At 39.8% G+C, this 15,910-nt stretch overlaps 1 non-coding gene across 1 annotated transcript; it reads right to left on the bottom strand.

The window, feature by feature from the left end:
- On the bottom strand, window positions 1-107 carry LOC120074802. The gene has a single exon (XR_005481084.1). It is a non-coding gene; the product is annotated as a small nucleolar RNA R71 (small nucleolar RNA).
- Between the last annotated feature and the right edge of the window lie 15,803 nt (window positions 108-15,910).

Raw genomic sequence — 15,910 nt, 5'->3', positions numbered from 1 at the left:
AGACAGAGAAAGCTTATTACTAAATTTGAACAAGACATGGATGAATCGCTCAGCGATGCTTGGGTGAGGTTTAAAAGGTTGGTCTGAGATTGTCCACATAATGGGCTACCAGACTGTCTTCAAATGGAAATTTTCTATCACGGTTTGAATCCTACTTCGTAGACCGCTGCCAATGCGGCAGCTGCTGGTGGTCTGCTTAACAAAACTTATGAGGAAGCGAAGAATATTCTGGATTGCATCTCCAAGAACCATGAAGACTGGAGGGAGAGTAACTAGAGATTGAGAATCAAAGATTCAGACGCAAATAACGGTGCCATTGTTTCGTTGCAAAACCAAATGAACGCAATGATGAATTTGATTTGAGGAATGGAGATCAGTAGCCCAACACCGCAAGGTGAGCAAATCAACGCAATAAGTCAAAACACCGCAAGGTGTGCGACTTGCGGTGATGGGAGGGCGATGGAAGATTGCCCGCAAAATCCACAGTCTGTATATTTTATAAAGAATAATCCCTTTTCAAACACTTACAACCTTGGGTAGAGAAACCACCCCAATTTTTCTTGGAAGAATCAACAACAAAATTTTCAATCGGTGGTGCAAAAGAAGGGCCACAAAGATTCTTTCAACGCAACAATGGTCAGCAGAGCAACCAAGCAAGTAGCTCGCAACAACCAACACAATCTTCTTCTCTAGAGAGCCTATTGAAGCAATATATAGAGAAAAATGAGACAATGCTTCAAAGTCAGGCTACGTCCATCTGCAACCTTAAATTGCAAATAGGCCAGATTGCGAATGAGCTGAAGAGTCGACCGCAAGGGGCATTGCCAAGTTCTACCGAGCTTTCGCACAACCAAGGGGGATCAGGTAAAAAGCAATGTCAGGTTGTGGCATTGTGCAATGGAAAGACTGTGGAGGGAGAAAATAAGGATCAGAGTAGAGCAACTTCCATCGCAACTAAGCCTGAGATTGCGATAACGTAGGAAGAGGAAAGAGAAAATGAAGCAGTAGAACCTGAGGTTTCATCAACCTCAAAGTCAAATGAAATGGGAACCGTGAAAGTCCAGTTAACATCTTTCCCTCAGAGGCTAAGAAAGAAGAAAAACGAAGAGGTACAGTACCAACACTTCTTATCTATTTTAAAGCAATTACGTGTTAACATTCTTTTTAGTGAAGCGATTGAGGAAATGTCTGCCTATGCCAAGTTTTTGAAGGACATGGTAACTAAGGAAATGGGCATTGGAAAATTTGCCACGGTGGCATTAACGCAAAGTTCCAAATCTATTATTCCATCGAAGATGAGCAATCCTGGGAACTTCACTATTCCTTGCTCCATAGGAGGACTCTATATTGGGCAAGCCCTGTATGACTTAGGGGCCAACATAAATTTGATGTCGCTGTCAATCTTTAGACAATTAAATGTGGGGCAACTCGTGCCCTTATCAGTGACTCTCCAATTGGCTGACAGATCTCTGGTTCATCTAGAAGGTAAGGTGAAGGATGTGCTGATCACGATTGATAAATTTATTTTGCCAGCTGACTTCATCATTCTAGACTATGAGGCCAACAAAGATGTCCCCATCATTTTGGGGCGACCTTTCTTATCAACAGGTCATGCTCAAATTGATGTGCACAAGGGAGAAATCACTTTGAGCATAAACGGATAGAAGCTCAAGTTTAATATAATTCGTGCCATGAAATTTCCTGATGAGGAAGACCTGCAAGATTCTGATGATGACCTGAATTTGATTGAAGAAGAAAAGTCTAATGAAGAGTGTGAAGAAGAGGATGCCAATGCATCTATAGCTACCTACAATGCGATCATAGCAAAAACAAACAAAGAAGAAAGAACGACCGCAATGCAAGATGAAGAGCCAAAAGAAGAAAGAAAAAACAACGCAACTTCCTCTCGTGGACCACCAAACCCTTGAACTAAATAACCCTACCAACACATTTGAAGTACGCATTTCGTGGGCAGGATAGAAGCGTGCCAATGATTATTCTTCTGGTTCAGCGCAGATCAAGAGAATGCTGTTGATGAGCATTTCAAGAAACATGTGCCGCGCAATTGGTGGATGACTCCTGAACATCAAGAGGAATTAGCCCCACGTACTGCATGCACTAGCATGTCGTCTTGAGGACGACCACAAAGCAACTATTGAAAATCAACGAGACTTAACCCTGCGATGAAGGAAGCCACGTCCAAAAAGGAGATTTCTCAAGTGGCTGGATGCGGGCATTGATCTTATCCTCCCTATTGAGATAGACACGGTGGAGTGCAAGTCTATAGTGCCAACTGTGTGGGACTAGAAAGAAAAGGAACCAGGTGGGAATGACTTGGTATAGTTTCCTTAATGATGAATGGGTACTTGATTAGGTATGACTCGCACAAGAACCAATCAAATTGGGATTGGCCACCATAGTGTATTTGTACTACCGCAAAGGAAATTTGGAATCCTGTGAAATTTGACCCAAAATCCCCAAAAGAAAGATCAATCTTCCCTACTCCATATTATTGAGTATGCAAATGCTAGAAAACCTAGCAAGGCGCAAAATGAATGTATTTGCTTTTCAGTGTTTGTCATTTGGATGATGAGCGTGGTACGAGAACTCCATATCGATTAGTTGGCTGAAGAACCAATAGACAAATATGCCTATATTCACCTCGACCCTCATGATGGGATTATTCGCCCTTATTACAGTACGGCATGCCGGTAATTGGCCTCTGCAAAATTGCGCCAAGCACGTCTCCAAAGGCTCGTCATGTGATGGGCGACGTTTTCAGATTATCTCCGAGACTCGGGTTGGAAAATGTTATGTGAGACTTTATTTCCTCTTGTGTATAATAGGGACACAATTATATTGAAGTCATGCATTGAGTCCATATGTTCGTATGAGAATAATTTTTTAGAAAAGATGATTAGAAAAACGAACCTGTAAAATGCTCGACTGTGTAAAATAATTGTCTCACTTCTCATGGTGAGAAGGGGTATTGATGTTGGGACACAAGTCTCTCGAGAAGGGTTTGGGAGGTTGTTGGGCACAAAGAAAAGATCGACCGCAGATTGAAAAGCTTCAAAACTTTTCCAACCAGCGTGATAGGCTGTGTAATGCTACCTTTAGGCATGCTAGAATTCTATAAGACGATATCGTTTTAATGACTCTTTTCTATATGGTGTCGCAAGACCACTGAGTTGAGTTGTTAGAGGCGGACAGGAGTTGAATTTGACCAACAATTGCCTCAATGCATTCCCGAGTTTTAAAAAGATGTGCTGATACCGTGCCTGTCTTGATTGCACCGGATTGGAACACTACCATTTGAGATCATGTGCGACGCAAGTGGGTAATGCATGGGTGCCGCATTAGCGCAAAAGAAGAAAACCATTTTGCACCCCATCGCATATGCGAGGAAAACTCTAAACCCTGCTACCACTACTGAAAAGAACTCCTGGTTGTGATTTTTGCGTTGGAAAAATTTCGGGCATATCTATTGGGAACCAAGGTACTCATTCACACTGATCACTCGGCAATCAAATATTTGATGACAAAGGACGCCAAGTCGAGGTTGATCAGATGGGTTCTCCTCCTTCAAGAATTTGATATCGAAATAATTGATCGGAAGGGGACAGAGAATCAAGTTGTGGATCATTTGTCTAGATTGGAAAATCCCGAGGTTGACCGCAATGAATCTGAAGTAAGTGCTGTGTTTTCAGATGAGCAGCTGTTTCACATAGAAGAATTGTCCTGGTATGCGGACATCATTAATTATTTGGTTTGTGAACAATTCCCTGAAGATTACACCTACCATCAATAGAGGAAGCTCAAGCGTGAATGCAAACACTATTATTGGGATGAGCCGAATCTGTATAGAAGAGGTGCAGACCAAATCATTCGATTATGCATACCAAATGTTGCTCAACAACGCATATTGTCACAATGCCACGATTCGCCATATGGAGGGCACTTTGGAGGGCAACACACTACAGCTAAAGTTTTGCAAAGTGGATTCTTTTGGCCTTTATTATTTAAGGATGCTACTGACTACGCAATGAAATGTGATCGGTGTCAATGCATCGGCAACATTTCATGGAAGAACACAATGCCAATGAACACTATCTTGGAGTTGGAATTATTTGACATCTGGGGGATTGATTTTATGGGACCATTCCCTCATCTACATGGCAAGCATTATATCTTATTGGCCGTCGATTACATTTCCAAGTTGGTAGAGGCAATTGCATGCGCCGCAAGTGATGCGGTGGTAGTCTCCCAGTTCCTCAAGAAAAATATTTTCACTCATTTTGGCACTCCCCATGCCATCATAAGTGATGAAGGATCACATTTTATCAACCACAATATAAAGGAGTTGTTGCGTAAGTACAATATCCTCTACAAGGTGGCCACCGCATACCACATGCTAACAAATGGCCAGGCTGAAGTGTCCAATCATGAAATTAAATTGATACTTGAGAAGGTAGTAAAACGTTCGCAGAAGGATTGGGCAATGAAGCTTGATGATACATTGTGGGCATACCAGACCGCATTTAAAATACCAATAGGTATGTCTCCCTATGCGTTGGTATTTGGCAAGACGTGTCATCTGCCTTTGTAGTTTGAGTATAAAGCATTGTGGGCGGTCAAGAAACTGAATTTCGATTTAAAGAAAGTAGGAGAAGCGCGAAAACTGCAGCTAGTCGAGCTAGAAGAATGGAGGATCAACGCATATGAGAATGCAAAGATTTATAAAGAGTGCACCAAGCGCTGACATGATAAACACATATGCGCTAGAAACCTCCAAATCGGGCAGAAGGTCTTACTCTTCAATTCAAGATTGTGACTCTTCCTAGGAAAATTAAAATCATGCTGGTCCAGTCCCTTCATTATCGAAGAAGTATTTCCACATGGTGCGGTGGAACTAATCACCGAGGATGGCAGTCGAACATTTAAAGTTAATGGACAACGAATCAAAGCATATTACGGAGGAGATTTTCAGCCAGAAACAGCCTTCGCAAAGTTGAAAAACCCAGACTATCCCTTACTTAACTCTTAAACATTTAACTCTTCGTCACATTACTACTATCTGTATTTTACTTATTTTTCTCTCTAAAAAAAAAACTTGTTGTTTTGTTTTGAAATCACTTGACCCTCTCTTTGTCTGTTTACAAGGATTAAGGCATAGGATTGTGAAGATACTACAAGAAGAAGCAAATATTCTGATTCCATCACCGCAATCCACAGAAGCAAAGATCACCGCAAGGATGGATGCATCAATACGCAATGTGGGCGAAAACGCAAAATTTGGGGGTGTACTCTTCCTTATCTTTATTTCAAATTTTGCGCTATCACATTGCATTTTACTTTTCAAAGTTTTATCACCGCATCCTCCCTGATTACAGCAATCATTTGCCGAGTAGATAAATTTAGTAGTTTACCGCATGTTGTTTCTTTACCAAATATGATTTCAATGATGAAAAATATGCTTCTATCTCTTTCGTCTATACTAGAGTCAACTTAAATCTTAAGATAGTCACCTCACAGAAATATTTCTAAAGTAGGAGTTTGCTAGCTTTCTTTCCAAACTCTCTTTACAACGCATTTTAATTAACCATCGCATTGGATTATTTTAATTTTCTTATTAAACAATGAGAGCAATTTGCCGATATTGTTAAATTTGTGGGGTGAGATATTTATGGTATTTATTTTTAACCTTGCTATAAAAAAAAATATATATTTGAAAATACACTCCACTGTCAATGCAATTGGGAACCCATGGTTGTAAAGTTAAGTGTTTGACAGGCACTTACTCGTAGTTGGATGTCCGCATGACGACACATAAGTGAGCAAGCCAAAAACGAAAGTAAGTCCATCAGAGATCAACGCATAAATCAATGACCGCGAACCTCCGATACCAAAATCGGTATGAGTTTAGTCTGAGAAAGAGTGCATTGCTCATAGTTGGATGTCTGCATGACACACGTGGAGGCAAGGCACTCGGATCAGTGCAAGGTCAGAAAAAAAATAGCAATAAAGAAAATTTTTTGTGCAAGGCTAAATCATTTGACACCCTGGGGGAAAATTTTCTTTTTGAAATAAATCATGCGATATTCCAGAATTTATTAATGAATGTTCTTTTGAAAGTTAAGCTTGCAATTCCTAAGTCTTAGAAATATTTTAAGAAGAGACTTGAATAAGACTTAAGAAAATTCTAGTATATAGGATTTGAATGAAGTATCCTTGAGAAATCTAGGGAAGAAAACTTTGCAGTTAACTTGCTAAAGGAATCTTTAGCTTATGCTTGAGGACAAGCATTGTTTAAATTTGGGGTGTGATACCGAGCAGAAATGCACGTTATCATGGTACTAAGTTCTTAAACAATGTTGGATTGCATTGATGAAATATGTTAAATTGCGTCCCTTAAGCATGAATTCTATAATATTGCGGTCGCATGCATCCAACGCATTAGAACAGTTGATCTCTACATTTTTGTGCAGAAAATGCATTAATGCAATGAAGAGGTTGCAATCATAGGAATACATTGGTCAAGCACAACTTCACCGCAAGACTTTGCGTTGATCATGCTCGCAAACATTCGCCCAAGAAGAATCATTGCAAATTGGTCAGCGCAACACAGTGGGTGCATCCGGGTGAAAGGACAATTACGATCAATGGGACAGAAAACTGATGGCAGTCGGATCCAAATTAAGTTGACAACCGATAACGGTTACAAAGTACATCCAGCTTTATCGGTGACAATTATCCGGTGCATCAGTCAGAAATTAAAGCTATCCCATCTGTACAACCGGGAGAGAGAAGCTGCCTTTCACCTTTGATCCCTATAAATACCAAGTGCATTCTTCAGAGAAGGGGTAAAAAGCAGTCGATTACTTCATCGTTTTACAAGTTCACATCTCTGTCTATAGTCTTCTTTCATTTTAAGGCAGACACGAGGAAGAAGGTGTGCCGATAGATTGTTCCGGCAAGCTTGGGAAAGCACCGGGAGCTCCAAGACAGAGAAAGGGCCGACGCCTGCTGAAGCGGGAATATTTGTAGATCAGAATAGAGATTCAGTGTAAAAAGCCACGGTCAGTAAGGAATTGCTACCAGGCCCTTTACTTTTATTTTCCATTATCATTTTGTACTCAATTCAGTTATTCAAATGGAATGTCTTTCTCTATATCTATTCACTCTCTGTAATCCATGCATGAGTAGCTAAATCAGTTGAATGGGTTGAGAAGCATTTAGCTAGCACAACTAGGGAATCTTCATTCTTTGTGATTATCTTGTTTATGTATGCTTCATTCGTCTATTAGAGATACTCGGGAGGGTAGTCTAAGGACAAGATCTAGACTTGGGAAGGTCAGGTGATAACTTGTAGAAATAGAAGTTATTTATACTGTTTTATTTAGATATTGCGGCTAAAAAAAAAGAAAAGTTGCGTCGATAGTATAGAAATTGGCTGAGAAATGCGAGAATTATAAATTGTCGTCAATACACCCACTGACACCATTGCGATGGTAGAATAGAATGTTTCAAGTCTGTTTTACAAGAAATCAAGTCACCGCATGCGCTCATGGCTCAAAGATAAAATGAACAACGCATCTACATCGCATTGTGTCCGTCAATCAATAATGAAGAGACGATCAACGCAATGACGATGCATGCGACAATCGATTAAGAGCTTTGCGATCAACACAATTTCAACCGCATGCGGTAATAAAAAACAACACCGCATGCGGGCAAACGATCGAAGATGTAAAGAGCAATGCAATTGCGGAGGATTCAAATGCGTGTACAGTTGTTAGTTGTGCATTTCTGACGGGATTGATTGCGTAATAGAAGGAATATTCACTCCACCATTTCAGGAACTGCCTCAATAAAGTGGGGACCACAATGCAAAGAGTCAAAGCTTTGCATATAAATAGCTTCTGCAATTCTATTGAAGAAATATACTCGATACGAGAGACTTGAATTCTGATATGAGAGAGAGACTGGTTGAGTGACTCATCAGAGTAGATCCGAGAAGAATTAAGAGACAAGGCTGAGAGGTGAGTCTCCGGGCAAAGAATCCTTTCAATCCCCGCTGTTGAAGCTATGTACGAAGGTCACTTATACCAGACGAGCAAGCCTGAGAGAGAAGCTCTTCTCTCCATCCATTCCACACGCCGACAAGCATAACCTCCGTCCAGATCTATGTCAAGACATTGACACACTTCTGTATTCGTTTCTATCTCTTTTTCATCACTTGTACTCATCTTATTTACTCTATCATTCACACCATGTATCAAATGCTTAATCTTTGTATTAATTGTTATGATCATTGCCATTATCATCTCTCTGTCTATTTCCGTTCATCCATGATTCACTTTCTCCATGATGTTTTCTTAATTCCCTGGGTAATTAATAAGAATTAAGCAAGTAAATTAATCTGTGTTAAGGAAATAATTATGTTTAGCTAAATCATGCTAGACGACATCTTCACCTGTGAGAGCAGAAGTGAAGATGCCATTCCACCTATCGAGAGAGGGTTGGAAGAATACGTTAACTAAAGCGAGAAGTACTTCCAGAGAAGGAAGCAACCTTGCGTTCATCACGTTCATCCCTGTTTCACTATAGAGATATGGGAATGCAGCCGATCATCGAGAGGTGTACGCCAAGGGAAAGCGGAACCTTAGTTACATCTTTAACACATTTAACAAACTTGCGATGTTTTTACTAATTATTCTTTCTATTTCTGATTCATACATAAAGACTTGCCATCGCATACCACGATCCTTTGTATAACTTCACAGTCAGTCTCGAACTCAGTATCATGTGTCATATATCTTGTATCTTGTATCATGTTAGTTTAGGACTTTACTTTTATCGCACTTTTATTTTATCAACGCAATTTATGTTTATCGCAATTTAAATTCATGTACAAACAAAATATTTTATTAATTGTAAAACTGGTTGCATATATCACAAAAGTAACACATTAACGAAAACAATCCCTATGTTCGACCTCGGATTATTCTAAGAAACTTGTGTTGGAATTATACTTGGTTTCAGCGCAAGGAAACTTGTGACACGCATTACTCTATCGCATACTACAAGCATATCATTAACAATGCATATTTAGAAGTAGTGTGCCTAAGCGATAACACAGCATGACACTCTATTTCCATTTTTATGTCAGCAAGTTTATGGCAACATGAGCTTATAGCACCTTATCTATCATCACAGTGCATGCATAATAAGGAACTAAAATTCACCGTGTCATCAGGTCAGAATCTAGGATTGGACGAACCAGATTAGAACACATAAACGAAAGATAGGCGCTTAGGAATGAGCACTATTTGTTATTAACGCACTGCATGCATCTTAGCAATAAGATATGATTGTATGTGGTCACCTTGCTTTCATGTATTTTACATCAACGCATAGGACAAGTGTAGAGACTTAGGGATAAGCTCTATGGAAATTTTGCATTCAACACATGCGTCCTAGACTTAGGAACATCGCATTTACATTGGGAAATGACTTGCTGTGCATGGTTGTAACATGATTGCAAAGTTTGACGCATTCCCGAGTAATGCTAGCTAAAGATCTTCTCAACCCGTTCATCGCATTCTCATTACATCTATCAACACAACTCTCTTTCTCAAATCCACCGCCTTTATTTACTCCTTTTTCATCAAAGCAACAACACACCCACACTTTATTTATTTACTTGGTTACTACAAAGTTTTCATAAACATTATCAATGCAACTATTTTCACAAGTCCCTGTGTTGAATTTCGCTGGGGAAACTTGAGTGCACAACGTAATCCATCAATGCATATCATCCACTTAATAAAATAACGCATCATCAGCCGCGGACGATCTTGTAGACCCATGCTCTGTAAGTGACCCTTAAACAGTGTAGTCGAGAGAGCCTTCATAAACGGGTCAACAACATCAAAATGGTTGGTTAGAATGCACTCCCATCTCATCTTCTCAATCTTTGACGTGTTTCGTTAGGGACAATGTCTTAGACACAAGTGACTTCCGATGCCCTGACCACTGCAGCTCAGGCCCTACTTGGAGTCCCCCCCGGCACTCGAGTCACTTGAGCAAATCTTGTCAATGTAATGAGTGCTGAGGACGTGCTAGCCTTTGTTCTTAGACTCCCAAAAGATCTATATACGTAGAAACAACTAAGCCTCTCCCAATATCTTTCATTTGGAATTAGGTCGCTAGCCAGTTCTTAACTTGGCAAGTCAGTAAACATAATCATTCCCAATGAGTGGATATCGTCTACGTAAAAACTAAAGAAGACTTACTTGAAAGACGTTGAACGATTTCTTGTAAACACAAGGTTCATCACTTTTTGGTCAAAGCCATATGACTTGATCGTAGTTATCAAAACATATGTCCAAGATCTGAGATGCCTATTTTCGTCCATAATGGACCGATTCAGTTGCAAACCTTTTGCTTTGACCTTGGGCTATGAATCCCTCAGGTTGCACCATGTAAAGTGGTCTCCTCAAGTATTGCCATTCAGAAAGGCCGTCTTACGTCCATTTTGGCCAGATCTCATAATTATAATAAGCTGATATGGAAAAAAAAGAATAAAGATGGATGACTTTAACATGGCAATCAGGGCGAGAAAGTCTCCTCATAGTCGATTCCTCTACCTTGGTATATACCCTTGCCACAAGTCGGCCTTGATGGTCTTGACCTTTCCAATCAGTCATCCCGTTACGTGCTTGTAATCCATTTACAACCATTAGGGCGAACCCCATCAGGCTGATCTACAAGATTCCCATACGAGTTTGAAATACATTCGACTCCATCTCGAGATCTCCTGGCTTACACCATTTCATCCCAAGCAACATCCCTCCATTGCCTTCTTATAAGACAAAAGATCTTCAACGCCTCCATCTGCTACTTAGCAAGGATTTCGTGAAACCCAGTATAGTGAATCGGGTGGGGCTTCGCGAACTCGCCACTAACGTCGAGGTTCCTTCAACTCTTGAGGTGGAACTGACCTACTGAATGAACTTCCATCAACAACTCTTGTTGAAGTTTCAGTAGTTTTATTGGAAAGCTCACTCAACACAACTTTGCTTTGTGGACTGTGCTCCTTTATATGATCCTCCTCCAGAAAAGTAGCATTTGTTGAAACAAACACCCTATTTTCTGTCGAATCATAAAAATAACCCCCTCGTGTATCTTTGGGGTAGCCTACAAAGAGGCATAACTTTGACCGTGGTTCCAACTTCTTGGGATTAGCCTCAAGCACATGTGTAGGTGATGACGGGCAGAAATGCACGTTATTATAGTGCTAAGGTCTTAAACAATGTTGGATTGTGTTGATAAAATATGTTAGATTGCGTCCAAAAAGCATTAAGTTTATAACATTGCGGTCGCATGCGCTCATCGCATTAGAACAGTTAACTTTGGTATTTTAATGCAGAATATGCGTTAACGCAGGGCGAAAAGCATGATTTAAAAATTCAATGGTCGAACGCAGCATTACCGTAAGGCTTTGTGGTGATTCGTGTTACTTTATGGTGATTTGTGTTCGCATACATCTGCTTAAGAAGGACTGCTGCATAGAGCCGGCGCAACTTGGTGGGCACATCTGGGTGAAAGGCACAATTAATCACAATGGGATAGAAAGTTGTTGACGGTTGAATCCGAATTAAGTTGACAGCCACTAACGATAACAAGTACATTTAGCTTTTCGGTGACAAATATTCGGCGTATCAGTCAGAGAATTAAAGCCATCCCATCTGTTCAATCATAAGAGAGAAGCTGCCTTTCATCTCGTGGCTCTATAAATACCGAAGGCACCCTTCAAAAAAGAAGTTCACCAGTTCTGAAGTTCGGATACTTAGATAAATTTCTCCACAGTTTAGCCTTGTCCATAGTTTTCCCTTTTATTTTAAGGTGGAGCAAGAGAAGATCTGAGACGCTGGAAGATCGCTCAGGGAAAATCGAGAGAGAACCCAGAAGTGTAGAAGCAGAGAGCGGGCCGATCCTCGCGAGAGCAAGATTATCTTTTGAACACGAGTAGAAAAGACAGTGTACAAGCCTGGAAAGCAAGAGATTGCTTCCAAGCTCTTTATTCTATTCTTGCATTGTTATTTTGTACTTCATCTTTATATTTATACAATGGAAGATCTTATTCTACATCTGTTCACTCTCTTAGCATGCATGAGTAGCTAAACTTGTCGAATAGGTTGAGAAGAACTAAGCTAACATGACCTAGGATTTTCATTGCTTATGATTATCTTGTTTTATGCTGTGCCAAACACCCCTTTAGAGCTACTCGAGAGAGAGTCTAAAGAAAGAACCTAAGACTTGAGAAAGCTAGGTTAGAATCTAGACTCGAGAGAGCAATATTAGAACTGCATAAACAAGAGATAGGGACTTAGAGATAAGCTCTGTTTATCAACCTACTTCGCATGCATCCTAGAGATAGGTATGATATTATGTGGTCGGCATATTTGTGTGTGCGTCATTTTGTCAATGCATAAATAAGAATAGAGGCTTATGTGTACGTCCTATAGACTTATCGCATATATCACATGCATTCTAGCCTTAGAAGCCGTAGCATTCGCACCGAGATGTGGTTTACTATTGTATGTGTGTTGCATGAACGCATCCTAGGAAGTGTTAGCCGAAACCCTTCTCAACCCGTTCACTGCATACTCATCGTATCTTCTGTTTTATCAACTCTTTTTGAACTCCGCCGCATTTGTTTATTTTCATCACCGCAACAACAACCCCAACAACTATTGATTTATTTGGTTACTGCAAAGTTTTCCTGAAAATTACCACCGCATATTGTTTTCCCAAGTCCCTGAGTACGTCCCTAGACTTACCAAGAAACTCAGTGGGGTTTACACTTAGATTCCACTGAGAAAACATGAGTGCTCAATGCAATTCCATCACCGCATTTCATTCCACATTTTCATCTCATAAAATAACGCATCAGCAGGGCAACCCCAAATGCGGAAGTGACGTAAACTAGCTTTACGCCCGTTCCACAACTCTAGAGGTGTTCTTCCAACATCTTGAAGGGAACACAGTTGAGTATGTATACCATAGTCTCCATTGCGAAACCCCAAAACGAGTCTGGTAAGGAAGCGTAACTCATCATCGAGCATACCATGTCTAACAAGGTCCTATTTCTCCTCTTCGAAACATGGGAGCCGACCTTACCTCAAAGCGTACGTTCTCCGAAATCGTGGGTACTTGAAATTTTTGGGCGAGAAAGTCATTACAGTATTCGGCGCTGATAGTTCCTCAATGGGATGTGCAGTCGGAGCAAGAAATACAGGGTCTTGTGCTGCCATTTACCCCTTCATTCCTGATGACATAAATATATCCTTAATGCGTGTGGGACAAAATATTGAATGTGAATGAATGAAACAAGTCCTTATTTTGCATGGCATTGTGTGCCATGACTTGACACGAAATGTTTTTATATCTTTAGTCTTTATGCGATTACTACTTCTAATATGCGTTGTTAAATGATATGCTTGTAGTATGCGATAGAGTAATGTGTGTTCACAAGTTCTGTGCTTGAAACCAAGTATAATTCCAACGCAAGTTCAAAATAATCCGAGGTCGAACACAGTGGATTGTTTTTGTTAATGCATTACTTTTGTGATACATGCGACCGGGTTTTACAATTAATAAAGAGATGGTTATTTATACAGGAACTTTAAAATTGCAATGAAATATAATTGCGTGATAAAATAAAATGCGTTTAAAATAAAATCCTAAACTAAGATGCTACAAGATGACAAGATACATGATACATGATAACTGAGTTCGAGATTGATTGTGAAGTTCTCAAAGGATCGTGGTATTAGCGATGGCAAAGTCTTTATGGATTGAATCAGCAAAGAGAAAGAGTAGATTAGTAAAAAACAATGCAAGTTTGTTAATTGCGGTTAAAGATTGCAAACTAAGGTTCTGCTCCCCTTAGCGTACACTCTCGGTGAATCGGCCCGCGTTCCCATATCTCTATGGTGAAACAAGGGACAAACGTGATGAAGGCAAGGTTGTCCATCTCTGGAAATACTTTCTTGCTTAGTTAACACATTCTTCCAACCTCTCTCGATAGGTGGAATAAACATCTTCACTTTCTGCTCTCACGTGAAGATGTCGTCGAGCATTGCTTTAGCTAAACTTAATTTGATCCTTAACACCGATTAACTCAACTCACTTAATTCTTGCTTTTTACCCTTGGGGATTAAGAAAAACCACATCATGGAGAAAATGGATGATAAACGTTGCGAATTGGAGACAAAAAGATGATAATGGTGCGATGATAACATTTAATTCAAAATTAAGCGTTTGATATATGTTTGTGAATGGAGTAGATTACAGAAGATGAGTTAGAGAATTAGAAAACAAATACAGAAAGAGTGTCAACGTCTTGACACCTATCCCAATCGCGAGATTGTGGCTTGCCGGCTTGTTGGATTGTGGTGGAGAGGAAAGCTCCCTCTTAGCTGCTTTCCCGGTAGAATTGACCCTTGCACAGAGCTTCAGCTTTGGGAATTGGAAGTACTTTCTCTATTCGGAGTTCTCCACGGATTTACTCTATTAGTCGTTACAGACTTAGTCCTTCTCTTCTCCTTAGTGTGAAATATTAATCTTCTTTATGTATCAGTAGTATGTATATGAATATGTATCCGTATCTGTATATCTTTCAGCGAATTTGAAGAAGGCTATTTATAAGCGAGACCTTGGCTTCTTGAATTTGTGGTCCCCAACTGTCTAATTATTGGTAGTTCCTGAATGGTCAGAATGGAAAAAATTCTTTTTCTGTTTACGCAATTAAATCCATCAGGAATACATAACTAAAAGTTGTTACACTTGTCCAGAACGTCCGCAAATGCGTTGCTCTTCACATCTTCCATCTATTCGCCGCATGCGGTGTTGTTTTTTAATACCACATTGCGGTTTGAATGTGTTGATCGCTAAAGCTCAGGATCATTGGTCCGCATGCACTGTCAATTGCGTGATCATCTCTTCATTCTTTGATTGTATGGGCGGCATGCGATGGTAGATGCGTTGTTGCAAATTTAGTTCTTTGAGCCATTAAAGGCATGCGGTGACCTATTTTCCTGCAAAACAAAGACTGAAAACATTCTATTTTCGCCATCGCAATGGTGTTAGTGGGGTGTGTTTATGAACATTTCTAATTTTTGGTATTTTTCTCAGCCAATTTCTATACTACTGAAGTAACTTCCTCTCTTTTTGTCGCAATATCTTAAATAAAAACAGCATAAATAACTTGTATTTCTACAAGTTATCAGTTAGCTAAATTCCTTCTCAATCTGTTTCCCTTTTCATACTGATTGTACTTTGCGTATTATTAACTCTTGTTTCTCAAACCCGCGCATAAACTTATACTTTAGACAACATTACCAACAACGCATTTATTTTAATTGTTACTGCCAAAGTAATCGAAAAATTTACATTCGAATACTGTTTCCTTAGTCCCTGTTGTTTCGGACCTGCTTACAGGCATAACTTAGTAAGATTTATACTTTAGATTTTTGCTGAAAAACTTGCATGGCACAAACCCATATTCACCATCTCATTCTACACCATTATTCCATCGTATTAACCCCGTTAATCAAATTGCCACCGCAAAAATTAGTTATGAGATGTCTTAATCACGCTACCAGATAATAAATGCGATGCTTACAACAATTCACTATAGAATGCCAATCAATGCGTTCATGTAGTTTATGCCTTGTCACAAGTTTTCTTGCCGATGGAAAACCAAGTATATTCCACCGCAATGTTTTCTCAAAATTATCCGAGTCGAACAAGGGGAATTTTGCGATGCTAATGTGACAATGAAGTGGATATATGCGGACCGTAATCAAATTAAGATTGTGAGGTGCTGAAGAGTTAAAAT

This window comes from Benincasa hispida, chromosome 3 (assembly GCF_009727055.1).
Source record: "Benincasa hispida cultivar B227 chromosome 3, ASM972705v1, whole genome shotgun sequence".
NCBI classification, from domain to species: Eukaryota; Viridiplantae; Streptophyta; class Magnoliopsida; order Cucurbitales; family Cucurbitaceae; genus Benincasa; species Benincasa hispida.
This window is presented reverse-complemented; position numbering and strand designations above follow the sequence as displayed.